Genomic DNA, 27697 nt, shown 5'->3' on the forward strand with positions numbered 1-27697 from the left:
ATGGGGGTTAATTATTTACTTATTTTCTTATTCACGCATGCGTCGTTCATGTACGGGCAAGTAGCTTGCCTTTTAGTGTTGTGACCACTACGCCTGCACCACCTTAGAAACCGGATATCCTCTCCACATGAATTCTCTTGTACAACTCTGCTGCCACCGATAAAACATTTGGTTAATGAGACTATCGCCTGTGTATATAGTGCCTTATTTGTTTTTTTCATCCCCTGATGAATCTGCGCGCATGCAGCAAAACGCTTGTGGCTTGTCTTCTTGATTCATGGGCCATGCATGTTGCCATGTCTTTCATAAACCCTATCCTTGACCCCTGTTGGCTCATTTTTTCCTGAGTTCTTGTGGATATTTGCCATTTGATTCCTATAATTGGTTGCTTCTAATTATTATGTTTGTTATTTTGATTGTGGTATTTTCCTCCTCTTCAGTCACCACTCTTACCACAGGACCTAACACAGGGATTTAGGGTGGACTTTGAATTTTGATTAGGCAGCATATTATGTCTTGTACAGGCCCTTTATAGCAATTAACTGTTTAATATACTCTATGATATAGTGTAATCTAGTGTGTGTTTATATGTTTTTAATATTTTTATGGCTTTGTCTGTATTGTGTTTGGTGTATAATACAATTTTTAATTTTATGGGTGTGCTCTTCACTCTTGTATTGCTTTTTGATTTGATAAGGATAAGATTATCAGATCACACTCATCCATGCAAGTTAATGATTATGATCAGATTATGCAGTTCAATTTTCAGAGACTGACACAATGGAGAAGATGAACAATTTTTTTTTCCATAGTCTCGTCTTCCAAGAGAATCGTATCACACTATGTTGATCAGCCCGAGTCACTCGGATGACAGAATACACACTGGTGTGACCTTAGCCTTACTAGGAATTATTATGTCAATGACATTCTGGCACTTGGATTGTTAGTATAATTGTATGAAACATGAAGTAATAATCATTGTATAACACTGCTTACTTATTTACGCTTTTATTTGGAAAGTTTCAAAGATTTGAAGTTATTGCACATATTGCTTCCTTTCAACCTTGAAATTCTTGTATAATATTGTCTGCGCTAACTTCTACTGGTATTTTAAAATGCTTTGCTCTGTGGCACAAGATAAAAGGATGTTTCATGGCTTTTGTATTGTCATGCCTATAAAGCTTTTTCATTTGTCTGAAAATTGTGTTGGTTACTTGTTTGTGAATATTGGCTTCACCTCTGCGACACTGAACTGTGGAAAAGTCTTGCCATATCTGGTACAAGAAGTTAGTAAGAAGTATGTCTTCAGACCGCAATCGCTAAACTGCATATGAGGTTTGAATTCTTTTTATCCTGAGGTCCTCAGTTGGGGATTTTTTTTATAATACTGTACACATGAGTTTTAATTAAATCCATTACAGTCTATTATCCATTTACTCACCTATGACAATGGATGAAGACCCTACTTGGTATTCATTATTATGTTTTTCCTTCATTTTTGCATTAGCTTTGTTCGCAACCTCCATCTGAGAAAGAAAAAATCAAATATAAGTATATTCTAAGCAAGAACGGCCTTCTTTACCAATGCACTAAGTGGCCATTTCAATAAGACTGGTGTTAAGCAAGCAAGTCTTAATGAATGGGCTCACTGGAGTACAAAGCCCTAATTCTTTAAGAGGTGCATGCCACGTAATGACTTAAGTACATGTATTAATGCACTGATCATACCCTTTTTTTTCAGCACTGGAATGCTGCTACTAATGTAAGTTTCCTGCCCTTTACATTATACTCACCAGTCATTGTCCTTTCCCGACACCTCCCCAGTCCTGCTCTATCATCTTGTGACTGCAACTTCTGACTGACCGGAAGTCAGAGGTAACTGTCACAAGCTCTCAATGTAAGGCTATGAGGGCCTCATTTTGGCTGTCTTAGAATTACATGGAGTTGTGACTTACAGAACACCCAGAAACACTGATAATGACAGACTGGACTAACGCCAGGAACAGCTGGAGAGAATGGCTGATAAGTAGAAGACTAGTGGCAGGGAACTTAGATTAGTGATACTGTAGGGTTCTAGCAGGGTCTCAGGATGCAGTGACGAGACACGAGACAGGGTATGACTTGTATAATGAACTTTTATAAATTGAAGCCACTAGGGTTATACTGAACAGACAAAACGGGGAACAAGCAATCTGTCCTCGCAGGGACTCAATGAACTAAACGGTACTTTTTGTGTAACTGCGAGTAACCCAGCTAGTACGGGTGACGGAAGCCAGACTATGGCCAAACTTTAACACGTATTTTCAAGAGTCCACATATCCTTCCATGCGTCGCTCAGGATTGCAGATGCGGCCACTTAGAGGTCGTTGATGCGGCTACCTTGACGCCTCGATCTTCGAGGAAGGTTTAGGCTCGTCGGGCCCTGAAGAAACTATACCGGTGGGGCATAACAGGCCCTGAAGAAACAATGCCGGTGGGGCACAACAGGCCCTGAGGAAACGGAGCTGACGGGGCGCAACAGGCCCTGAAGAAACAATGCCGGTGGAGCGCAACAGGCCCTGAAGGAATGGTGCCGGTGGGGCGCAACAGGCCCTGAAGAAACGGTGTCAGTGGGGCGCAACAGGCCCTGAAGAAGTGATGCCGGTGGGGCGCCACAGGCCCTGAAGAAACAGTGCTGATGGGGCGCAGTAATGATGCAGTGTCTAAGTATAACCGTTCACCAAACTCTGCTCAGGGTCCCTTAGCTAACCGGACGGGGGCCTCTACTACCGCCTGTAGCGAGGTGGCGCCCCCTGGGGCCGGTGATGACAGGCCCGCAGCTATGGGAGAAGGCAGGGGGGCAGTGTCCTGACCGCTGTAAAGGAATGGTCTGTCGTCGCAGCGGTCGCCTGAGGTAGTCGCCTTGTCACAACAGGGTGGGAAGCAGCGAGAGTGGCTGTATGGGACCGTATGCGGGGAGCGGCCACCGGTGCAAGTCTCTCACGTGTCACTAGTCAGTGAGTCCGCAGCTCTCCTTTCACAGGCCCCTGTTGGTCTCTCAACAACACACCATCTGCTCCCTTGGTCCTCTCTGTCTCACACAGCTTCCTGTCTGTTGTCCTGCTCTCTGTCAACTGCCACTTCAGCGTGCCCCCTGCTCCTTTTAAGCTTGCCCCACCCCCTGTTTCCCTGACAACTTCAGTCAAGTCTGTCCTTTTACTGTCCTCCCAGTATCGTTCCCTCAGGAACCCTGATGGCGATCCCCTGGGTACCTGTCCTTTCACTGTCTGGGAGTCCTCCTCCCCACACTACCACTTCAGCAACTGCAATAAAAAAAAAGCTGGAATGGTGCTTTAACTGACGTGTGCCTCCGACAGAGATAAGCACTAGTCACGGTCTTGAGTACATTTCTAAAGTATGTTACGCCACAAAAGAGGTGTAACTATTTGTGAATTTCACAGGAAGGCAAAGCCAACCTCTGTTCCAGCAAGCACTGCCTATATTGACACAACTGGCTGGGACTGGCATTAAAATGCCAAAAGTCTAATATATTTACGTCACTAAAAGCATTGTTACTTAACATAATTTTGACCCCCAAGTATGTAGATTTATACCACCATTCATCCACTCTATCAGTTAGATTATTACACTTGTCACAGCTTTATACCTCTGATCACAGCTGAGCGCTCCCGCTGTCTTTTGACAGCAAGGGAACCGCGGCTCTCTGACTGGCGGGGATGACTTCCCTGCCAATCAGAAGCGGTGTTTGCCGTGCTGTCATGCACACCACAGTGCAGCAAACACTGGATGTTCGAGCCCCCCATTCAATTTGTAACTGTTTGGCCGAACCTGCCAGACCTGAACATCCAGATGTCCACCCATCTCTACTTGGAGTTACTTAAAAATAGAATTTTGATTAAGGTTTCAGTCTAAAATACAATTAAAAATAAGCAAGGCATCACAAAGCTAAGCAGAGGCTCATATCAGGTTATATATTTGTAAATTTATCAGAGGCCGAAAATGTAGAAATGCTTAATTCAGTGCTCAGAATCCGGAAAACAGCATAGTTGGTGTGCAGCTTCAGGGCCCGTGGATACCCCTATCTTTGATTGATTTTTGGCTGTAAGTAGATATCATATACATTTAATCCCTGTATTGGATGGACATGAACACTAAATGCCACTAGAAGGAATGAACAAATGGCACAAGGAATGCAGAGTACATAATATAAACAATTTTATTCATATTGAATTCATATATCATACAATCACATATAGATGCCTCAAATTACCAAAAAAGCCGCTGGATACATGGACAGAATAAATCACTATATTATTAAAAATAAACCAATAGTGGTGCTACACTATGGCATATAGTACCCGTATAACTATAAGTGAGACCGCTATAGATCAGATTATAATAAGTGCCCCAACTGACACATTACTCCTACATTTAGTACCTGGACCTGCCGGGGGCAGAAGAAGAAGAGGCGAAACGCGCGTTGGGGTGGATCGCGGTGATAGCGTGGACATAACATACAGGTATCACGAATTCTACATTTGGTAGCAGTTGTTATGGCTTGCCCTGAATTGCTAGGAATGTGATCCGCTTCTGTTAGGTCCAGGTACTAAATGTAGGAGTAATGTGTCAGTTGGGGCACTTATTATAATCTGGTCTATAGCGGTCTCATTTATAGTTATACGGGTACTATATGCCATAGTGTAGCACCACTATTGGTTTATTTTTAATAATGTAGTGATTTATTCTGTCCATGTATCCAGCAGCTTTTTTGGTAATTTGAGGCATCTATATGTGATTGTATGATATATGAATTCAATATGAATAAAATTGTTTATATTTTGTACTCTACATTCCTTGTGCCATTTGTTTATTCCTTCTAGTGGCATTTAGTATTCATTTATCCTTGCGGAATGTACCCATAGTTGGTGTTGGGTTTTAAGGACTAATATGTATATGATTGGATGGACATGGTAGTAATCTTCCTCCTTACATGCGTAGGACAAGGCTACTAGATATGTCCTTTTTGTATTAATGCACATGCACTTGATTTACCTGCTTCTATGCACTTGCACCTTAACTCTCTATATGCTCAGGTTAAAGTTACTATATACATATGATCTTTTATTAATGCATTTGATCTTGGTCACTACATTTTCATTAATGCACTTGCACTTTAGCTGTATCCCAATTATGGAACTGAATAATTTCATATACACAGAGTGACAATTACCATTATAGGGCTTCTCACATACACTTGGTTTAGGACTACTACTTAGGACTCTTAATATAAATGTCTGTATTTGCGCTTGCATGGAATTTAATCTTATTATATGCACATGTTGCTAATTACCTTTATAGGCTTACTTCATATGCTCAGAACAAGGTTTTTCTGTATTAATGTTTGCACTTGTATTTTTTGCCGGATTCTGAGCATTGAATTAAGCATCTCTACACGTTCAGCCTTTGATAAATTTACAGATATACTATATATCACCACTTGAGCCTCTGCTTAGCTTCATGATTCCTTGCTTATGTTTAATTATATTTTAGATTGAATCCTTAAAAATACAATTTTTATTAAGTAACTCCAAGCATATGTATCTTCATAACCTGCGGGGTTGTGAACACTTTTGACCTGGCTTCTGAGTTTGGGCTCCCTTTGGTGGTTGCTGCTGGTAATGGAGTTGGTCTGGCTCACAGAAGTCAATCACCTGAAGAGGATGATTGGAAGTCAGGTGTTACAGACTGGAAAGATTTAAGTGAGCAACCTTCCCTCAGTTGTTGCTGGTGATTTGGTCTTCTTCCTGTGCACTTTGGAAGTCTGTTTGCCTTCTGCTTGGTCCTGCATCTTTCAGATAAGTCATTTGTCTGTTTTTGCCTTTCTCTGATCTCTGTTTTGCTGTTGTGAGTTCAGCCTTGTCCCCTGCTGGGACCTGTGCTGGACCCCGTTCCATATGCTACAGCTCATATCAGTTTGTTCAGTATTTTTAATCCCCTGGTATATCAGTATATTTTGCTTTGCTTCCAGTTCACACCAGAATTCTGATCTAATGGGGGAGAGGTCGTGTGGCCTCAGTATTTTTGCATATCAGACGTGTTGGATTTTTCTTAGGGTTTTTTTGCGTGATTGCAGACAGTATTCTTTCCTGTCCTGTTCTATCTAGACAGTTCCATCATTTGCTTATTCTATTTTCTGCTTCATCTTGTCTCACCAGCAATATATGTTTGGGGGCTATCTATTCATTTAGGGGTTCTACTCCAGGGCAGTTTAGCTTTCCTCTTTCTTCCTTTAGGCTTAGGTAATTCTTTGGCTGTGCCGAGGCGTCTAGGGCATCGTAGGTACGTCCCACGGCTAATTCTAGTTGTGTTGTCAGTTTAGAGGTCTGCAATCTGCTTAGTTGCCAACCATTCTGGGTATCTGGTTGCCTAGCGTATTCCCCGGCTATCTTCCTCGGTTACCAAATCATAACACTGTGGTTACTTTTCATTGGGGAGTTTAGTGGTATTTAATTATATATAAATTTTTTTAGAGAACACTTTTAATTGCTTAACCCCTTAGTGATCACCAATACGTCTTTTTACTGACCTCACAAATCAGTCAATGACATCCCCTGACAAGTCACAATCCAGCACCTATCAGCTGTACACTATAGCTGACACCTTGCTGCATTAGCCTTGATTGGCGTTGGCATGAACCATGGTTTTTTTAACTCCTTTGATGCTGCATTCAAAAGTGACAACTCCATCTAGATGGTTAATATAGTGTGGGGGCTCCCTCTTTAACTCCATCGGCACCTTGATTGTGTGGGCCTAGTATTTGCCTTGGCAATAAAAGGCCAAATAGTGGCCTTATAGTCTGTCGGTTATAGTGGCAGGTTCAAAAGTTAGCAATATTTAGGTGATAAAAATAAAATGTTTCCTTCTTGTCAAGTCACTTTGTATTAATTCATGAAAAGCACCCAAATCGTTAATAAACTACCTGATAGCAGTTTGAATATGTTCAGGGGTGCTGTTTTTAAAATGGTCTCACATTGGGGGATTTTATGACATGTAGGTACACTAAAGTCACTTCAAACCTTAATAGGTTCCTAAAAAAAGTTTTGTAAATTTCCTTGAAAAAAATGAACAACTACTGCTACAATTTTAACCCCTTTACCCCCAAGGGTGGTTTGCATGTTAATGACCAGGCCAATTTTTACAATTCTGACCACTGTCCCTTTATAACTCTGGAACGTTTCCATGGATCCTGGTGATTCTGACAAATTTTTCTCTTGACATATTGTACTTCATGATAGTGGTAACATTTCTTTGTCACCCAAAAGTGACATTATTCTAAAAACTGCACCCCCCAAGGTGCTCAAAGCCACATTCAAGAAGTTTATTAACCCTTCAGGTGCTTCACAGGAATTTTTGGAATGTTTAAAAGAATGAACATTTAACTTTTTTTCCACAAAAAAATTACTTCGTATCCAATTTGTTTTATTTTACCTAGGGTAACAGGAGAAATTGGACCCCAAAAGTTGTTGCACAATTTGTCCTGAATACGCTAATACCCCATATATGCAGGTGGAGAGCCCCCGATGTGCCTAATCAGTGAAAACCCCCCATAAGTGACACCATTTTGGAAAGTAGTCCTCCTAAGGAACTTATCTAGATGTGTGGTGAGCACTTTGAACCCCCAAGTACTTCACAGAAGTTTATAATGTAAAGCTGTAAAAATAAAAAATATTTTTTTCACAAAAATGATCTTTTCGCCCCCAATTTTTTGTATACACAAGGGTAACAGGAGAAATTGGAACCTAAAAGTTGTGCAATTTGTCATGAGTATGCTGATAACCCATACGTGGGGGTAAACCACTGTTTGGGTGCATGGCAGAGCTTGGAAGGGAAGGAGCGCATTTGACTTATCAATGCAAAATTGGCTGGAATTGAAATCAGATGCCAAGTCACGTTTGGAGAGCCCCTGATGTGCCTAAAAAGTGGAAACCCCCCCAATTCTAACTCCAACCATAACCCCAACACACCCCTAACCCTAATCCCAACCCTAACCCTAATCCCAACCATAACCCTAACCTTAACTTTAGCCCTAACTCTAGCCCTAACTCTAGCCCTAACCCTAATGGGAAAATGGAAATAAATACATTTTTTTTATTCTATTATATTATAGATTTTCAGTGATGCTGCATTGTTTTAATGACAACTTATAAAATGTTTGGAAGCTTGTGACATGGTTCTCATGCTGTTACTATGCTTAATATCATACAGTTGTTCCGGAAACTCGATTTTCAGTTGTCTTGTAGTGCAACCCACGTACTATAATTGACATGTCACACGTTCAATAATGTGAACTACATGAGTGGGATTATAGTTAATGAATGATTTGATCAAAAAAACATTATTTTTCAGAGGAATCATTGGAGGTTTTACATGGTTTTGCAGGAATAAGAATGACATTTGTAAAATCTTTTTGGCAATAACCAATTAGATTCTGCAGTTTTGACACATTGAAAAAACTTGGTGATAAAATGTTTCCAAGGGAAGAAGCCTTTCCAGATAGCAGCCAACTTTTATTACCCATAATTTTATCTAAGCTTTCAATTTCTTCTAGTAAACTTAGATTTCTATAAATGTTTTTGAGTTTTTCAAGCTGATTAGTATCCTGTAGTAGCAGTGTTAAAGGAGCTGCAGTGTAATTCTCTTCTCTTTCTTATTTGATGATATTTTATGTGGGGCTTGATTTTTGTTTTTGTTACTTGCAATTTTTATTGCTTGATTGTGTCCATTTTTTAATCATTGCAAAAGAATCTCTTTTCTATTTATTGGACTTCATTCATATAGGTTGGTTCAGTGTCACATTTGCATCTAGCACAAGTAAATTCTCCTACAGGTATAGCCTTTATTGTGAGTTTTGGAAGGAGGCTATTTGATGAAGTATAGTGTTCCCTGTAATAATTTTTCTATAGGTGGCAGTACTTATGGGTGCATTAGTTATGTCAGTAAGGCCTCTTTCACAAGTCCTGATATATCAGCCATTGGAAAAACCAGTCCCGGAGATATCAGTGTCCGTGTGTACATGTGTGGCATATGTGTGGCAACCATGTGCCGCCTGTGTGCTGCATCAGAACTACACATACCAGTGCCTGGGAAGCAGCGGTAGAGTTAGCACTGTTCCCTGGAACCGGATGCTGAAGACCACCTGCATCATTCTCCCGTGTTCATGCTGCAATCAGCATGAGCAAGGGACAGTGTTGAGAGTTATATTCAACTGATAATAGCAAGGCTACTATTACCATCAACCTACACTTGCTGCCGCTAATAAGGCCGGGGTCACATTTGCAAGTGTGATGCGAGAAACTCGCGCATCAATATCCGGCACTGCCGCTGGCACTTGGACCGAAGTGTGCGGCTGCATGTATTTTTATGCAGCCGCACACTCCAGTCCCGAGTGCCGGCGGCAGTGCGGGGTATTGATGTGAGACACACGCACGAGTTTCTCACAAAACACTCGCAAGTCTGGCCCCGGTCTCACAGTGAGAGCAAGTGGCGGCTGATGGAAGTTATTCCTGCTATAAATGAATAAATAAATTTGAAAAATGGTGTGGTTCCCCCTGTATTTTTGATAACCAGCCAAGCAAAACTGATAGTTGCAAGCTGCAACCATCAGCTGTCTGCTTCAGCCAGGCTTGTTGTCAAGAATAAAGGGGTCCGCATGCTGCTTTTTAAAATTATTTAAATAAATAATTTTAAAATATGGTGCAGGGTCCCCTCATTTTTGACAACCAGCCATGCTGAAACAGAAAGCTTGGAGCTGGTATTCCCAGGCTGGTAAGGTTGCCATGGATAATGGCTCCCCAGCCTAAAAATAGCATCCCGCATCTATTAAATGCGCCAATTCTGGTGCTTTGCCTGGCTCTTCCCACTTGCCCTTTGGCGTGGCAAGTGGGGTTCTTATCTGTGGGGTTGATGGTGTGGGGAGGAGGACTCCCAGACAGTGACCGGGCAGGTACCCAGGGGACCGCCATCAGGGTTCCTGAGGGAACGATACTGGGAGGACATTAAAGGGAGAGACTTGACTGAAGTTGTCAGGGAAACAGGGGGCGGGACAAGGATAAAAGGAGCAGGGGGTGCGCTGAAGTGGCAGTTGGGAGAGAGTGTGACAGGAGGCAGGAAGCCGGGTGTGTTATGATGAGTCACCGAAGGAGGAAAAAACAAAATACCAGCTAAGTCCAGAAAAACCAGAGAGGTTGGCAGCTATCGGATTGCAGACCCCTGAACCTATGCACAACAACTAGCAGTAGCCGTGGGGGGTTCCTACGGTGCCCTAGACCCCTCGATCACAGCCGGAGAGCTACATAGCCTAAAGACAGAAAGGGGAAAAACTAAACTGCCCCAGAGCAGACCCCAAAGCAATAGGCAGCCCCCAACATATAATGACGGTGAAACAAGATGAAAACACTAACACAGATAGAAAGATTGGCTGAGCAAATGATGGGGCCCAAGCTAACTACATAGGACAGGATAGGAAAGCTGCTGTCTGCCATCCGCAAAAACCCTATCAAAATGAGCCAACCGACTGATAGGAAAAACAGGCCCTGAAGTCGCTAGGCTTCAAAAGACTATATCAGCACTCAGGTATATTCTGAAGACAGACAAAAGATCAACATATCAGAGACAAAAATAGAATTCAGCTCACCCCCGGCCGGGGATGGCAGAACTCCCAAAAAACAAGGCAAAACAAAAACAAAACTGAAGAGTACAAAGCAGAGCAGAAAAACTTTGAGACGCAGGAATCAGACTGGTCTCCAAGAATCCAGCAGGAAAATCACCAGCCAGGAAGAAGGGCGTCGGCAGCCTTATATCCGTACCTCAATTCCAGCCACCCAGTTATCATCTAGCTGCCCAGGTGTTTGGTAATCAGTCTCACTACCTTCCTTCACCAGAGGAGGGAGTTCATCAGACTTCAATGGTGAAGGGAAAAATGAACTCAAAACACGGGTGACTTAAAGGGACACCGACAGGAGCCTGTGAAGAGGATACTGCGCACTCACCGACAAGGGAGACGTGAGAGACTTTTACCGGAGGCTGCATGCTGGCGCTGACAGGATCCTGACATTATAACTGACCGTTAAGTTTTTGGGTTTTTTTTTCTTTCTCTGCTGAGAAATATGGATCCCATACAATCTCTTGCTGAGCAAATGAAAAATCTGAGTCAGATGTTTCAGGGTTTATCTCTGGAGCAGCAAGCTCTGGCTCGTTCTCAGCAGCAGGTTTCTGAGACAGTGCGGGGGGATTTAGCTGCTGGGTCTCTGGGGGCTGGGGCGAGTGATGTTGTTTTGGTGTCCCCAGAACCACCTGTTAAACTGCCTGATTTCTTTTCTGAAATTGTATGCACTAAAAGGTTGAAACAAGAGCGCAATAGGGTCTTATCCGGGTAAAATGTATAAATAGTAAAGGTATTATACTCACCTTCTCAAAGAGAAAGTAAAGCCTGTATAGTATGTCAGCCTGCTGCACGTCCAACGGTCCACAGCGGAACCGCACCGCAGTTACTAAGGAATAAATTCTTGGACTTTAAGTGCGCTGCCAGACAAATTCCATAACCACACAAGGTTAAAAAAGTTAACCCTTTAATCCCTACGCATTTCGAAGCATAACGCTTCTTCTTCAGGGGTTGACACATGAATACAGAGAGCTGTCATTGCATTTATACATACATGATTCAAATTTGGCGCCATCAAAGACACGAGGTGCGCCGCAAAGGTCAAAGATCAAAGTAATTCAAGCGTCTTGAAGAGTTCATAGAGGTTAAAAGTTCCATAATTAAAAAAACAATTATATGTTTATTATATTTTGCAGATAAAAGAAAAAAAGAGAGAAAGAAAAAGTAAAAAATGGGGAAAAAAAGTCCGACAGACACACCACTACACCAAGGAGAGTGCTCGGATTTAAAGAACAGATTATAATCCAACAATCGGAATGAATCTCCTAAATAAATATGTAATAATTAAATGATGCATATGTGTATATGAATACGTTAAAAAAGGAATTTTGTATATGAATAATAAATGAAAAATTATAAAATTATAAAATGTGTCACCATTATTTTATTTTAAATTCCATGAGAGATCAGTGGCGCAGGTCAATGGGCGAAAACGCACCCACAGAAAAAAGTACCTGCAGAAGAAACCAAGATCGCTCACAGCCCAAGGCAGAAAATAACAAGAAAAAACACAAACTTGGCACCAATACTTTGAATGATTAAAGATATTCATTATATAAATATATTAAAAACGCATTGAAAAAAAGGGGGAAAAGGAAAACTTATAGCGAGGTCCACTTTAACCATGGACTAGTTAATATGGAAAAAAGAAACTGAAAAGAAGTATATCTGTATGCATGCAACAATTAAGAGCAGAAAAACGCATTGGTTATTTTATTTCAGAAGTCTACTAAGGATCCGAAATTTTAAGAGCAAGAACCAGACTAATAGAAAAAAATTATACGAAACGAAAAAATGAAAAATAATAATCATAATACCAAGAGAATGTATAGAGAAAATTAACCCATTAGTTTCTATAAAAATGACACATTGCGTTATATATAACAGAAAAAATATATACAGTCATATGTAAAAGTTTGGGCACCCCTATTAATGTTAACCTTTTTTCTTTATAACAATTTTGTTTTTTGCAACAGGTATTTCAGTTTCATATATCTAATAACTGATGGACTCAGTTATATTTCTGGATTCAAATGAGGTTTATTGTACTAACAGAAAATGTGCAATCTGCATTTAAACAAAATTTGACCGGTGCAAAAGTATGGGCACCCTTATCATTTTCTTGATTTGAACACTCCTAACTACTTTTTACTGACTTCCTGAAGCACTAAATTGGTTTTGTAACCTCATTGAGCTTTGAACTTCATAGCCAGGTGTATCAAATCATGAGAAAAGGTATTTAAAGTGGCCACTTGCAAGTAGTTCTCCTATTTGATTCTCCTATGAAGAGTGGCATCATGGGCTCCTCAAAACAACTCTTAAATGATCTGAAAACAAAGATTATTCAACATAGCTTTTCAGGGGAAGGATACAAAAAGTTGTCTCAGAGATTTAACCAGTCAGTTTCCACTGTGTGGAACATAGTAAGGAAATGGAAGAACACAGGTACAGTTCTTGTTAAGCCCAGAAGTGGCAGGCCAAGAAAAATATCAGAAAGGCAGAAGAAGAATGGTGAGAACAGTCAAGGACCATCCACAGACCACCTCCAAAGACCTGCAGCATCATCTTGCTGCAGATGGTGTCACTGTGCATCGGTCAACAATACAGCGCACTTTGCACAAGGAGAAGCTGTATGGGAGAGTGATGCGAAAGAAGCCATTTCTGCAAGCACGCCACAAACAGAGTCGCCTGAGGTATGCAAAAGCACATTTGGACAAGCCAGTTACATTTTGGAAGAAGGTCCTGTGAACTGATGAAACAAAGATTGAGTTGTTTGGTCATACAAAAAGGCGTTATGCATGCGCTGTATTGTTGACCGATGCACAGTGACACCATCTGCAGCAAGATGATGCTGCAGGTCTTTGGAGGTGGTCTGTGGATTGTCCTTGACTGTTCTCACCATTCTTCTTCTCTGCCTTTCTGATATTTTTCTTGGCCTGCCACTTCTGGGCTTAACAAGAACTGTACCTGTGTTCTTCCATTTCCTTACTATGTTCCTCACAGTGGAAACTGACTGGTTAAATCTCTGAGACAACTTTTTGTATCCTTCCCCTGAAAAGCTATGTTGAATAATCTTTGTTTTCAGATCATTTGAGAGTTGTTTTGAGGAGCCCATGATGCCACTATTCATAGGAGAATCAAATAGGAGAACTACTTGCAAGTGGCCACTTTAAATACCTTTTCTCATGATTTGATACACCTGGCTATGAAGTTCAAAGCTCAATGAGGTTACAAAACCAATTTAGTGCTTCAGGAAGTCAGTAAAAAGTAGTTAGGAGTGTTCAAATCAAGAAAATGATAAGGGTGCCCATACTTTTGCACCGGTCAAATTTTGTTTAAATGCAGATTGCACATTTTCTGTTAGTACAATAAACCTCATTTGAATCCAGAAATATAACTGAGTCCATCAGTTATTAGATATATGAAACTGAAATACCTGTTGCAAAAAACAAAATTGTTATAAAGAAAAAAGGTTAACATTAATAGGGGTGCCCAAACTTTTACATATGACTGTATATAAAAAATATATATGAATATGCGTCAATGTGCATACATGATTATATAAAATTTTTTATAAAAAAATATTATAAAAATAAAAGCGCATTAGTGAATTTATTCCCAAGAAGCGGAATTTAAAGAGCATAGACCCGAATAACAGGAATAAATTAATGAAAAATTATGGTACCGAAAAAATGTGTGTAAATGAAATTGTGTTGGTGTAAAAAATGAACCATTGTGTTAGGAAAAAAAAAAAAATATATATATATTGGTGAAAGAACAAGGGGGATGGGACTAAATGTGAAAAAACGCTGGAGAGGATTATACTATTATGCATTTGTGAAAAATAGGAATGAGAAATATAAACATATAAAAAGTGAGAATTATATATAAAAAATTATACATAAAAATTATATATAAAAAATATATATGAAAGATATATATATTGTGATCAAGGATTGGGGAGAATAGACCCGACTAACATGAATAAATCGCACGAAGCGAAAATGTGAGGGAGATTAACCCATTGTGTTAAATATTAATGAAAAAAAGGGGAAGGGGCCACGTGTGTGAAACGTGAAGGAAGGAAAAAGCACCTAAAACCACAGTGCATAGAAGGACATTAATAAAAGATTGTATAATAAAATTGTACAATAAAGGATTGAATAATAAAATTGTATAATAAAACACATATGTAGATAAAATTAAAGATGGATTATAAAACTCATATATATATATATAATTATACAAGACAATAAAATGAATGGATTAAACAATTAGTGGAGGTTTACAGATAACAGAAAAAAAAGGAGAATATTATAGAAACACTTCAGAAATTTCATTTAATGAAATTTCTGGTGTTTCTTTAATATTCTCCTTTTTTTTCTGTTATCTGTAATCTCCACTAATTGTTTAATCCATTCATTTTATTGTTTTGTATAATTATATATATATATGAGTTTTATAATCCATCTTTAATTTTATCTACATATGTGTTTTATTATACAATTTTATTATTCAATCCTTTATTGTACAATTTTATTATACAATCTTTTATTAATGTCCTTCCATGCACTGTGGTTTTAGGTGCTTTTTCCTTCCTTCACGTTTCACACACGTGGCCCCTTCCCCTTTTTTTCATTAATATTTAACACAATGGGTTAATCTCCCTCACATTTTCGCTTCGTGCGATTTATTCATGTTAGTCGGGTCTATTCTCCCCAATCCTTGATCACAATATATATATCTTTCATATATATATTTTTTATATATAATTTTTATATATAATTTTTTATATATAATTCTCACTTTTTATATGTTTATATTTCTCATTCCTATTTTTCACAAATGCATAATAGTATAATCCTCTCCAGCGTTTTTTCACATTTAGTCCCATCCCCCTTGTTCTTTCACCAATATATATATATATTTTTTTTTCCTAACACAATGGTTCATTTTTTACACCAACACAATTTCATTTACACACATTTTTTCGGTACCATAATTTTTCATTAATTTATTCCTGTTATTCGGGTCTATGCTCTTTAAATTCCGCTTCTTGGGAATAAATTCACTAATGCGCTTTTATTTTTATAATATTTTTTTATAAAAAAATTTTTATAATCATGTATGCACATTGACGCATATTCATATATATTTTTTATATATATATTTTTTCTGTTATATATAACGCAATGTGTCATTTTTATAGAAACTAATGGGTTAATTTTCTCTATACATTCTCTTGGTATTATGATTATTATTTTTCATTTCGTATAATTTTTTTCTATTAGTCTGGTTCTTGCTCTTAAAATTTCGGATCCTTAGTAGACTTCTGAAATAAAATAACCAATGCGTTTTTCTGCTCTTAATTGTTGCATGCATACAGATATACTTCTTTTCAGTTTCTTTTTTCCATATTAACTAGTCCATGGTTAAAGTGGACCTAGCTATAAGTTTTCCTTTCCCGCTTTTTTTCAATGCGTTTTTAATACATTTATATAATGAATATCTTTAATCATTCAAAGTATTGGTGCCAAGTTTGTGTTTTTTCTTGTTATTTTCTGCCTTGGGCTGTGAGCGATCTTGGTTTCTTCTGCAGGTACTTTTTTCTGTGGGTGCGTTTTCACCCATTGACCTGCGCCACTGATCTCTCATGGAATTTAAAATAAAATAATGGTGACACATTTTATAATTTTATAATTTTTCATTTATTTATTATTCATATACAAAATTCCTTTTTTAACGTATTCATATACACATATGCATCATTTAATTATTACATATTTATTTCGGAGATTCATTCCGATTGTTGGATTATAATCTGTTCTTTAAATCCGAGCACTCTCCTTGGTGTAGTGGTGTGTCTGTCGGACTTTGATCCTTTTTCTTGTCCTCACGTCGTGGGTTCATTTTCTTTCTCCCCCCTTTTATTATTATTTTTTTCCCCATTTTTTATTTTTTCTTTCTCTCTTTTTTTCTTTTATCTGCAAAATATAATAAAGATATAATTGTTTTTTTAATTATGGAACGTTTAACCTCTATGAACTCTTCAAGACGCTTGAATTACTTTGATCTTTGACCTTTGCGGCGCACCTCGTGTCTTTGATGGCGCCAAATTTGAATCATGTATGTATAAATGCAATGACAGCTCTCTGTATTCATGTGTCAACCCCTGAAGAAGAAGCGTTATGCTTCAAAACGCGTAGGGATTAAAGGGTTAACTTTTTTAACCTTGTGTGGTTATGGAATTTGTCTGGCAGCGCACTTAAAGTCCAAGAATTTATTCCTTAGTAACTGATTTCTTTTCTGGGAACAAAAAGGAGTTCAGGGTCTTCATGGAGGGGTGCAAACTCTTCTTTAGTTTGAGGCCACGTTCCTCTGGGGACGAAAGTCAGAAGGTTGGGGTCATTATGTCTCTGTTAAGAGAGTCCCCACAAGCTTGGGCTTTCTCCCTTCCTCCCACTGCCCCTGAGAGAGTGTCTGTGAATGCAATTTTTGAGGGCCTCGGGACCAAGTGCGATTGGCAGAGGACATGGTGATGAGTGTCTGCCAGGGGAAACACTCGGCTGAGTGGTTCTGTACAGAATTCCAGAGGTCTCTTGGGACGCCGCCGCACTCCGAGGACTCTTTCACAGAGGCTTGTCCGAGCGGTTACAAGATGCCTTGGCATTACATCCCCCACCTAACTCACTCGAGGATGCCATGTCCCAGGCCGTCCGGATGGACCACAGGCTGCAGGCCAGGGGGGTGATGCAGGCGGAGACTCCATTGTTCCCTAGTGGAAAAGAGACTGTTTCTGTGCCCATGGACGTAGGGGCTCTCCTTGAAGGAAAAGGAGAGACAACGCCGAAGAGAAAAGCAGTTATGCTTCTACTGTGGTAAAACGGGACATTGGAAAAGGGAGTATCCTGATTGTTCATCCTCTACCCGGTCGACGGGAAATGACTAGGTCTGGGTAGTCAGCGGGGAGACTACTCAGACCCTCAGATACCCTTTTCCTCGTTTTCTAAGGTGTTGCTTCATTTGGAACTGTTAGTGGACAATTGTTGTTTTCCCTCTACAGCTTTCGTGGACTGCGGATCATCCATCAATCTCATTGACTCCCAATTGGTCACACGCTGTAAGATAGGGACAGTTAGTCTTAAGGTTCCGATCAAAGTGGTGGCCATTGACTCCTCCCCCGCACTAAAGAGGGAATTCCCTTTATGTCTGACTTGTTTTCGCTACCCATGTGGAAAAATTAAGTTGTTTAGTTCTGGACAATCTACCAGCAGGATTGGTGTTGGGCATGCCCTGGTTACAACGTCATAACCCAGTCATTAACTGGAAAACGGGGGAGATTGTTCAGTGGGGGTTTAATGATTCGATGTTATGTGATAAGTCTGCACTATTGGTTGAACCTGTTAAATCTGTATCTGTGTCATCTGTCGAGCTGGAAAGTATTCCGGAGTACCTGAAAGAATTCGAAGATGTGTTCTCTGAAAGCGAGGCCGAGATGTTGCCGCCACATAGACCCTTTGACTGCGCTATCGAGTTAGTCCCGGGGGCTAAATTGCCTAAAGCCCGTCTGTTTAATTTATCTGGCCCTGAGCGCTTGGCCATGAAAGATTACATTGCTGAGAGCCTTCACAAAGGACACATACGTCCCTCAGTCTCACCTGTGGCGGCAGGGTTTTTTTTGTAAAGAAAAAAGATGGTGGTTTACGTCCCTGCCTCGATTTTCGTGAGCTCAACAAGATTACTGTACGAAATACGTACCCCCTTCCGTTGATTCCCGATTTGTGTAAAATGGTTCTCCAAACTGGATCTTCGGGGGGCATATAATTTGATAAGGGTCCGGGAGGGGGATGAATGGAAAACCGCTTTGCTCACGACTGAGGGACTGTTTGAAAATTTAGTCCTGCCGTTTGGTCTTACCAATGCCCCAGCCATATTTCAGAATTTCATCAACGTGGTATTCTTGGATCTCATTGGTCGTTTTGTTGTCTTTTACTTAGACGATATTTTGATATACTCTCCCGACAGTCAATCTCATTTGAATTATGTACGAACTGTTCTCCAAAGACTGAGGAAAAATCATCTGTTTGAAAATTGGAGAAATGTGTGTTTTTTGTTCAAGAATTGTCTTTTTTGGGATTAATTGTGTCCTGTGAGGGTTTTCGCATGGACCCCAAGAAGGTGCAGGCCATTGCAGATTGGGTGCAACCCCGAGACCTTTAGGGTCTTCAGCGCTTCTTGGGGTTCGCCAATTATTACCGCAAATTTATTCGGGGGTTTTCACAGGTGGTCAAACCACTCACAGATCTTATTTGTAAAGGTGCGGATGTGAGAAACTGGTCCTCGCTCGCAAAAGAGGCCTTTGCGACCCTGAAAAGAAGCTTTATGCCTGCTCCCGTGTTAGTACAGCCAGATCCATCCAAACCATTCGTCGTGGAAGTGGACGCCTCTGAGGTGGGGGTGGGGGCGGTGTTGCCCCAAGGGCCTGCCACTCTTACCAACTTCAGGCTATGTGCTTTCTTTTCCAAGAAGTTCTCTGCTGCGGAAAGAAATTACGACGTAGGCAATAGAGAGCTTCTTGCGGTCAAATTGGCGTTTGTAGAATGGAGGCACTTTTTGGAGGGTGCCAGTCACCCAGTTACGGTGATCACGGATCACAAAAATTTGTCATACATTGAGTCTGCTAAAAGACTAACGCCCAGACAGGCCCGTTGGTCACTTTTTTTTTCCCGTTTTCAGTTTACGATTACATTTCATCCAGGGTCTTAGAATGTCAAGGCTGACGCCTTATCGCGCAGTTTTCAGCCGGTGTCGCCCCCTGAGCCACCATCCTCCATTCTTCACCCTGGGGTTGTGATAGCAGAGGTCTCATCTGAATTGGAACGGGAGATTCAGGGGGCCCAGTCGTGGGCCCCGGCGGCCAAGCCGGAGGGGAAGTTGTTTGTCCCAGAGCAACTTCGCCTGAAACTCTTGCAGGAGTTCCATGAATCCAAGCTGAGTGCTCACCCTGGTATTTCAGCCACGCGTCTGGCGGTGGCTAGGATCTTTTGGTGGCCTACCCTTGTCTCGGACATAAAAAATTCATTGCTGGTTGTGGGGTCTGTTCTCGTTATAAAAGCTCTCATAGTCGGCCGGCAGGGGAGCTGATGCCATTGGCAGTGCCCGAAAGACCATGGACTCACTTCTACATGGATTTTGTTACCAATCACTCTCAATCTAAGGGTAATACAGTGGTATGGGTAGTGGTGGACAGATTTTCTAAGCAGGCTCATTTTGTACCCCTGTCCGCACTACCGTCAGCTGAGACGTTGTCCAGGTTGTTTGTGCAGCATGTGATCCGGTTGCATGGGGTACCCCTGAATGTGGTGTCTGATCGTGGTGTGCAGTTTGTGGCTAAGTTTTGGCGTGCTTTCTGCAAAAAATTAGGGATGTCTCTGTCCTTTTCGTCTGCATACCATCCTGAGAGCAATGGTCAGACGGAGTGCACTAACCAGTCCCTGGAACAGATCCTCCGGTGTCTAACCTCTGCTAGACAGGATGACTGGTGCGATGCACTGCCATTGGCTGAATTTGCCTTCAATAGTCGGATGAGTCAATCCACGGGTATGACTCCTTTTTTGATCAATTATGGGTTCAGTCCTCATTTTGGTGAGTTTTCTCGTCTGGACTCCGGGTGTCCCGGGGCTGAGGGCTCTGTTCAGCGATTACAGAATACGTGGGCAGAAGTTCAGCAGAGTATATCTAGGTCTCAGGGCAGGTATAAGTTTTTCGCGGACAGGAAACGAACACCAGGGCCCACGTTTTAGGTTGGAGACAAGGTTTGGCTCTCCATGCGAAACATTAAGTTGAAGGTTCCTTCAGCCAAGTTGGGGCCCAAATTCATTGGCCCATACACGATTGTGGAAAAAATCAATCCAGTGGCGAATAGGCTGTGCCTTCCACCCTCTTTCAAGATCCCTAACGTCTTCCACAAATCTCTACTGAAACCTTTTGAAGCAGTCCAGGGAGACTCCGAGTCCGCTACTCCTCCTGTTTTGGTCGAGGGGCAGGTGGAATACGAGGTTGGTCATATTGTAGTTTCCAAGTTACAGCGGCCGGTACAGTACCTGGTTCATTGGAAGGGGTATGGACCGGAAGACAGGTCCTGGGTACCGGCCCGTTTGATGCATGCTGATCGCCTGGTGTGGGCTTTCCATGCTAAGTACCCGGGCAAGCCTGGGGGTCCAGAGGCCCCCCATTGAGAGGGGGGTACTGTCATGATCTTAGTGCGGTTTGACTCACACACGAGGGGTTAATGTCTGGAACCAGTGCTGATGACTGGCATTTCTGGGGTTAAAGGTTGTGATCCCAGTGCAGGCTTACCTGCACACCTGGTACTGTGATTGTGGCCTCTCCCTGGTTCTGGGAGAGGCTTCTTATAGCCTCAGGATGCTCCATCCCCGTCAGTTATACTTTTGCCCTTGGCATTGTGTGGTGACCCCTGAGTGTGTTTGTGCTGTGTTCTGGTTGCTTGATTCTCTTTGTACGACTCGGTCTGTTCTCTGGATATTGCTTTAGATTCTGCTTGGTACCTTCTATGTCTGCTTGGTTTTGACTTCTGCTTGGCCCTGACTATCCGTTCTGTCTCATCCCTGGTACTTTACTGATATCTCTGTGTATGACCTCCGTTTTGCCTGACTCTGAGTGTTTCTTTATAGTGTCCTGCCATCTCTGAAAGCAGGATGCTAAGCCACGCCCCCGTGCAGTCACAGGACCATAGGTCCTGTGACTGCTTGCTGAACTTCAGCGTCCACAGGTCCTGTGTATCTGTACTTTCTGGCTGTACCTGACCCCGGGCCCCCCTACAGTGTGGGTGAGTCCCTGCTCAGCGGAGGCTGCACGCCGGCGCTGACAGGATCCTGACACTTTATTTGTGGGATAAGACCCTATATTGCGCTTGTGTCTCCCTCTTTCCTCACAATACTATGCACTGTGAGCTGTGAGGTTTTATATAGACAGGTGTGTGCCTTTACAAATCAAGCCCTATCAGTTTAAATAAACACAGCTGGACTCCAATGAAGGAGTAGGACCATCTCAAGGAGGATCACAAGGAAATGGACAGCATGTTATTTAAATATGAGTAGCTGAGCAAAGGGTCTGAATACTGTTTCTTTTTCAGTCAAGATGGGGTGCAGAATGCCCATTAATGAGAAAAAATGAACTTTTTTTAATTTACCTAATGGCTGCAATGAAACAAAGAGTGAAAAATTTAAAGGGGTTTTAATACTTTCTGTACCCACTGTATATTAAGTTTCGAGAAGTAGTAGTTTAAACATGACCACATAACCATAACAATAAACAGTATTGCCAAAACATTTGAAAACTAAATGAAAGAATAAATGTGGAGCGCCCCGCGCAGGGCCTTGGGGTACTCGGTACCGGGCCCGTCGACTTCAATGGAGGACATCACGGTGGCGGTGACCCGGTCCATGGCCCTGAGGCATTCAGTAATAAAATGGAGGAAAGTTGTGTGATGTTGAAGTGTGGAAAAAAATGAAGATATAGATGAATACGTGATGCCACCTGTGGTATTCTGGTCAGAGGCGACCAGCGCTGCGGTGTTGTTCCCCTGAGACTGTTGGTGTGTCGCAGGTGAGGTGACAATTAGAGTTGAGCGATACCGTCCGATACTTCAAAGTATCGTATCAGATGGTATCGGCCGATCTTTAAAAAAAGTATCGGTATCGCCGATTCCGATACCGGAAGTCCCATTCAAGTCTATGGGACTTCCGGTATCGGAATAAGAAAAACCCTTTCCTGCCCTTGTACAGCCTCTCTGGGGTCTGTACGGGCCTTTCGGGGGGCTGTGCCGGCCTGCCAGGGGGTCTGTGCAGGCTCCGGTGGTCTGTGCCGGCCTGCCGGTGGTCTGTGCAGGCTCCGGGGGGCTGTGCCGGCCTGCCGGGGGGCTGTGCCGGCCTGCCGGGGGGCTGTGCAGGCTCCGGGGGGCTGTGCCGGCCTGCCGGGGGGCTGTGCCGGCCTGCCGGTGGTCTGTGCAGGCTCCGGGGGTCTGTGCAGGCATCGTCCGATGGGACTACAAGTCCCATCGGGCGATGCCTGCTACCATGACAGTGATTGACACATTAGCCAATGATGGGACAGTAGTAGTCCCATCATCCGGCTAATGTGTTAAATGTAAAAAAAAAAAAAAAAAAAAATTACATGCTACATACATACAACATGCATACTACATACATGCTACATTCATACTACATAAATACTACATGCAACATACATACTACATATATACTACATGCATGCTACATACATACTGCATGCTACATACATACCACATATATACTACATACATACTACATGCATGCTACATGCATGCTACATGCTACATACATAACACATATATACTACATGCATGCTACATACATACTACATGCTACATACTACATATATACTACATGCATGCTACATACTACATGCTACATACATACTACATATATACTACATGCATGCTACATACATACTGCATGCTACATGCATGCTACATACATACTACATACATACTACATGCTACATACATACTACATATATACTACATGCATGCTACATGCATGCTACATACATACCACATACATAACACATATATACTACATGCATGCTACATACATACTACATGCTACATACATACCATATACATACTACATGCATGCTACATACATACTACATGCATGCTACATACATACTACATGCTACATACATACTACATATATACTACATGCATGCTACATACATACTACATGCTACATACATACTACATACACTCACTGGCCACTTTATTAGGTACACCTGTCCAACTGTGTGTTAAGACTTAATTTCTAATCAGCCAATCACATGGCGGCAACTCAGTGCATTTAGGCATGTAGACATGGTCAAGACAATCTCCTGCAGTTCAAACCGAGCATCAGTATGGGGAAGAAAGGTGATTTGAGTGCCTTTGAACGTGGCATGATTGTTGGTGCCAGAAGGGCTGGTCTGAGAATTTCAGAAACTGCTGATCTACTGGGATTTTCACGCACAACCATCTCTAGGGTTTACAGAGAATGGTCCGAAAAAGAAAAAAAATCCAGTGAGCGGCAGTTCTGTGGCCGGAAATGCCATGTTGATGCCAGAGGTCAGAGGAGAATGGGCAGACTGGTTCGAGCTGATAGAAAGGCAACAGTGACTCAAATTGCCACCCGTTACAACCAAGGTAGGCAGAAGAGCATCTCTGAACGCACAGTGCGTCGAACTTTGAGGCAGATGGGCTACAGCAGCAGAAGACCACACTGGGTACCACTCCTCTCAGCTAAGAACAGGAAACTGAGGCTACAATTTGCACAAGCTCATCGAAATTGGACAGTAGAAGATTGGAAAAACGTTGCCTGGTCTGATGAGTCTCGATTTCTGCTGCGACATTCGGATGGTAGGGTCAGAATTTGGCGTAAACAACATGAAAGCATGGATCCATCCTGCCTTGTATCAACGGTTCAGGCTGGTGGTGGTGGTGTCATGGTGTGGGGAATTTTTTCTGGGCACTCTTTGGGCCCCTTGGTACCAATTGAGCATCGTTGCAACGCCACAGCCTACCTGAGTATTGTTGCTGACCATGTCCATCCCTTTATGACCACAATGTACCCAACATCTGATGGCTACTTTCAGCAGGATAATGCGCCATGTCATAAAGCTCGAATCATCTCAGATTGGTTTCTTGAACATGACAATGAGTTTACTGTACTCAAATGGCCTCCTCAGTCACCAGATCTCAATCCAATAGAGCATCTTTGGGATGTGGTGGAACGGGAGATTCGCATCAGGGATGTGCAGCCGACAAATCTGCGCCAACTGTGTGATGCCATCATGTCAATATGGTCCAAAATCTCTGAGGAATGCTTCCAGCACCTTGTTGAATCTCTGCCACGAAGAATTGAGGCAGTTCTGAAGGCAAAAGGGGGTCCAACCCCTTACTAGCATGGTGTACCTAATAAAGTGGCCAGTGAGTGTATATACTACATGCATGCTACATACTACATGCTACATACATACTACATATATACTACATGCATGCTACATACATACTACATGCTACATAAATACCACATACATACTACATATATACTACATGCATGCTACATACATACTACATATATACTACATGCATGCTACATACATACTACATGCATGCTACATACATACTACATGCTACATACATACCACATACATGCTACATATATACTACATGCATGCTACATACATACTACATATATACTACATGCATGCTACATACATACTGCATGCTACATGCATGCTACATACATACTACATACATACTACATGCTACATACATACCACATATATACTACATACATACAATACATTCATACAATACATACATAGACATACAGTACATATAACATAGAGTAACATACTTACCAATACTTGTCACATTGTTCCCCGAAGCCATTGTCGTCTACGGAATAAATATTAACATAACAAACCACAAAAATACTCACCCACGATCCGAAGCAGTCCACGAGTGTGTCCCACGATGATCTTGGGTAGAGAACTGCAGCATCAGCTGTTGCTGCCGTTCTCTACGGGCTGCAGGAATCCAATGACGGAAGGTAGGTATCCTTCCGCACTGTATTCCTCCGCCACTTAAAAAAAAAAAGTCCCTAGTCTCACTTTATGCCATTGCTGTGTGGGAATTTCCCACGCAGCAATGGCATAAAGTGAGACTAGGGACTTTTTTTTTTTTAAGTGGCGGAGGAATACAGTGCGGAAGGATACCTACCTTCCGTCATTGGATTCCTGCAGCCCGTAGAGAACGGCAGCATCATCTGATGCTGCAGTTCTCTACCCAAGATCGTCGTGGGACACACTCGTGGACTGCTTCGGATCGTGGGTGAGTATTTTTGTGGTTTGTTATGTTAATATTTATTCCGTAGACGACAATGGCTTCGGGGAACAATGTGACAAGTATTGGTAAGTATGTTACTCTATGTTATATGTACTGTATGTCTATGTATGTATTGTATGAATGTATTGTATGTATGTAGTATATATGTGGTATGTATGTAGCATGTAGTATGTATGTAGTATGTATGTAGCATGCATGTAGCATGTAGTATGTATGTAGCATGCATGTAGTATATATGTAGTATGTATGTAGCATGCATGTAGTATATATGTAGTATGTATGTAGCATGTAGTATGTATGTAGTATGTATGTAGTATGTATGTGGTATGTATGTAGCATGTAGTATGTATGTAGCATGCATGTAGTATATATGTAGTATGTATGTAGCATGTAGTATGTATGTAGTATGTATGTAGTATGTATTGTATGTATGTAGTATATATGTGGTATGTATGTAGCATGTAGCATGTATGTAGCATGCATGTAGTATATATGTAGTATGTAGTATGTATGTAGCATGTAGTATGTATGTGGTATGTATGTAGCATGTAGTATGTATGTAGTATGTATGTAGTATGTATGTAGTATGTATGTAGTATGTATGTAGTATGTAGCATGCATGTAGTATATATGTAGTATGTATGTAGCATGCATGTAGTATGTATGTAGTATGTATGTAGTATGTATGTAGCATGCAGTATGTATGTAGCATGTATGTAGTATATATGTAGTATGTATGTAGCATGTATGTAGTATGTATGTAGTATATATGTAGTATGTATGTAGCATGTAGTATGTATGTAGCATGCATGTAGTATGTATGTAGTATTTTTTTTTTTTTTTTTTTTTTTTTTTTTTAACATTTAACACATTAGCCGGATGATGGGACTACTACTGTCCCATCATTGGCTAATGTGTCAATCACTGTCATGGTAGCAGGCATCGCCAGATGGGACTTGTAGTCCCATCGGACGATGCTTGCACAGACCCCCGGACATCAGCACAGCCCCCCGGCAGGCCGGCACAGCCCCCCGGCAGGCCGGTACAGACCCCCACAGGGTGCACAGACCACCGGCAGGCCGGCACAGCCCCCCGGCAGGCCGGTACAGACCCCGGGCAGTCCACACAGCCCCCCGGCAGGCCGGCACAGCCCCCCGGCAGGCCGGCAGAGACCCCCGGAAGGCCCGAAATGACGGCGCATCATGATGCGCACACACCGCGCATCATGATGACGTCAGGCCGTCAATCAACTGAACTTCCGATTCCGATGCCGAATTCCGATATTGAAAAAATATCGGAAGTCGGTATCGGAATTCCGATACAGCAAGTATCGGCCGATACCCGATACTTGCGGTATCGGAATGCTCAACACTAGTGACAATAGCTCTCCACAGGTAGAGCAATAGTCCCAGGGCAAAGATATTTGATTAATAGTTAAGATAGTGGTGAACATTGGGGTGCAGAGAAATGAGAGAAGGACACAAAGAGGTGCAGTTTCTTTACCTTTTATTGGCAAGTGGTTGCAATCTTGAGTACCACATACAGGTGACGGATTGAGTCCGGCTCGCCTGGAGGCATTTAGGGGATCCACACTACCAGGTGGGGGTTTGGGACCTTCCTTCTACGCTTTGTGTGAGGGTCTCTGCTGGACTGGCAGGACATACAGCTCCTGTCCACCCAGGACTCTGGTATCCCTTTCTCTCTATCAGCGCTTCGCTCTGGGGTCTGCTGTACGCAGTTTTTAGTGCCCCCCAAAGCTTCTTGTCTCCACTATTGTCCTTTCCCTCTTCACAGATCAACTCCCCCTCACCAACTCCTCACAGATCAGCTCCCCATCTTCAACTGACTGGATCTTACAGAAAGATCTTTTTACCTCTGGTTCAACTGTCTTGTCATTTCCTCACAGCTGCTCTCGTTTCCATGACAACTCCCTCAACTGACTTCTAGCTGACTCACCAACCCCCAGTGCTGGCCAGAATTTTTAAGGCAGCTCCCTTTTCTGACCTGCAGCAGGAATTGTGATTTAATCTATG

At 41.9% G+C, this 27697-nt stretch overlaps 1 pseudogene; it reads right to left on the reverse strand.

Moving 5' to 3' along the window:
- LOC141067759 (carboxypeptidase O-like) overlaps positions 1 to 27697 on the reverse strand; it is a 1273696-nt pseudogene that overhangs the window by 58318 nt on the left and 1187681 nt on the right.

Source organism: Dendrobates tinctorius, unplaced genomic scaffold (assembly GCF_039654945.1).
Source record: "Dendrobates tinctorius isolate UK_male_01 unplaced genomic scaffold, ASM3965494v1 ptg000254l, whole genome shotgun sequence".
Taxonomy (NCBI): domain Eukaryota; kingdom Metazoa; phylum Chordata; class Amphibia; order Anura; family Dendrobatidae; genus Dendrobates; species Dendrobates tinctorius.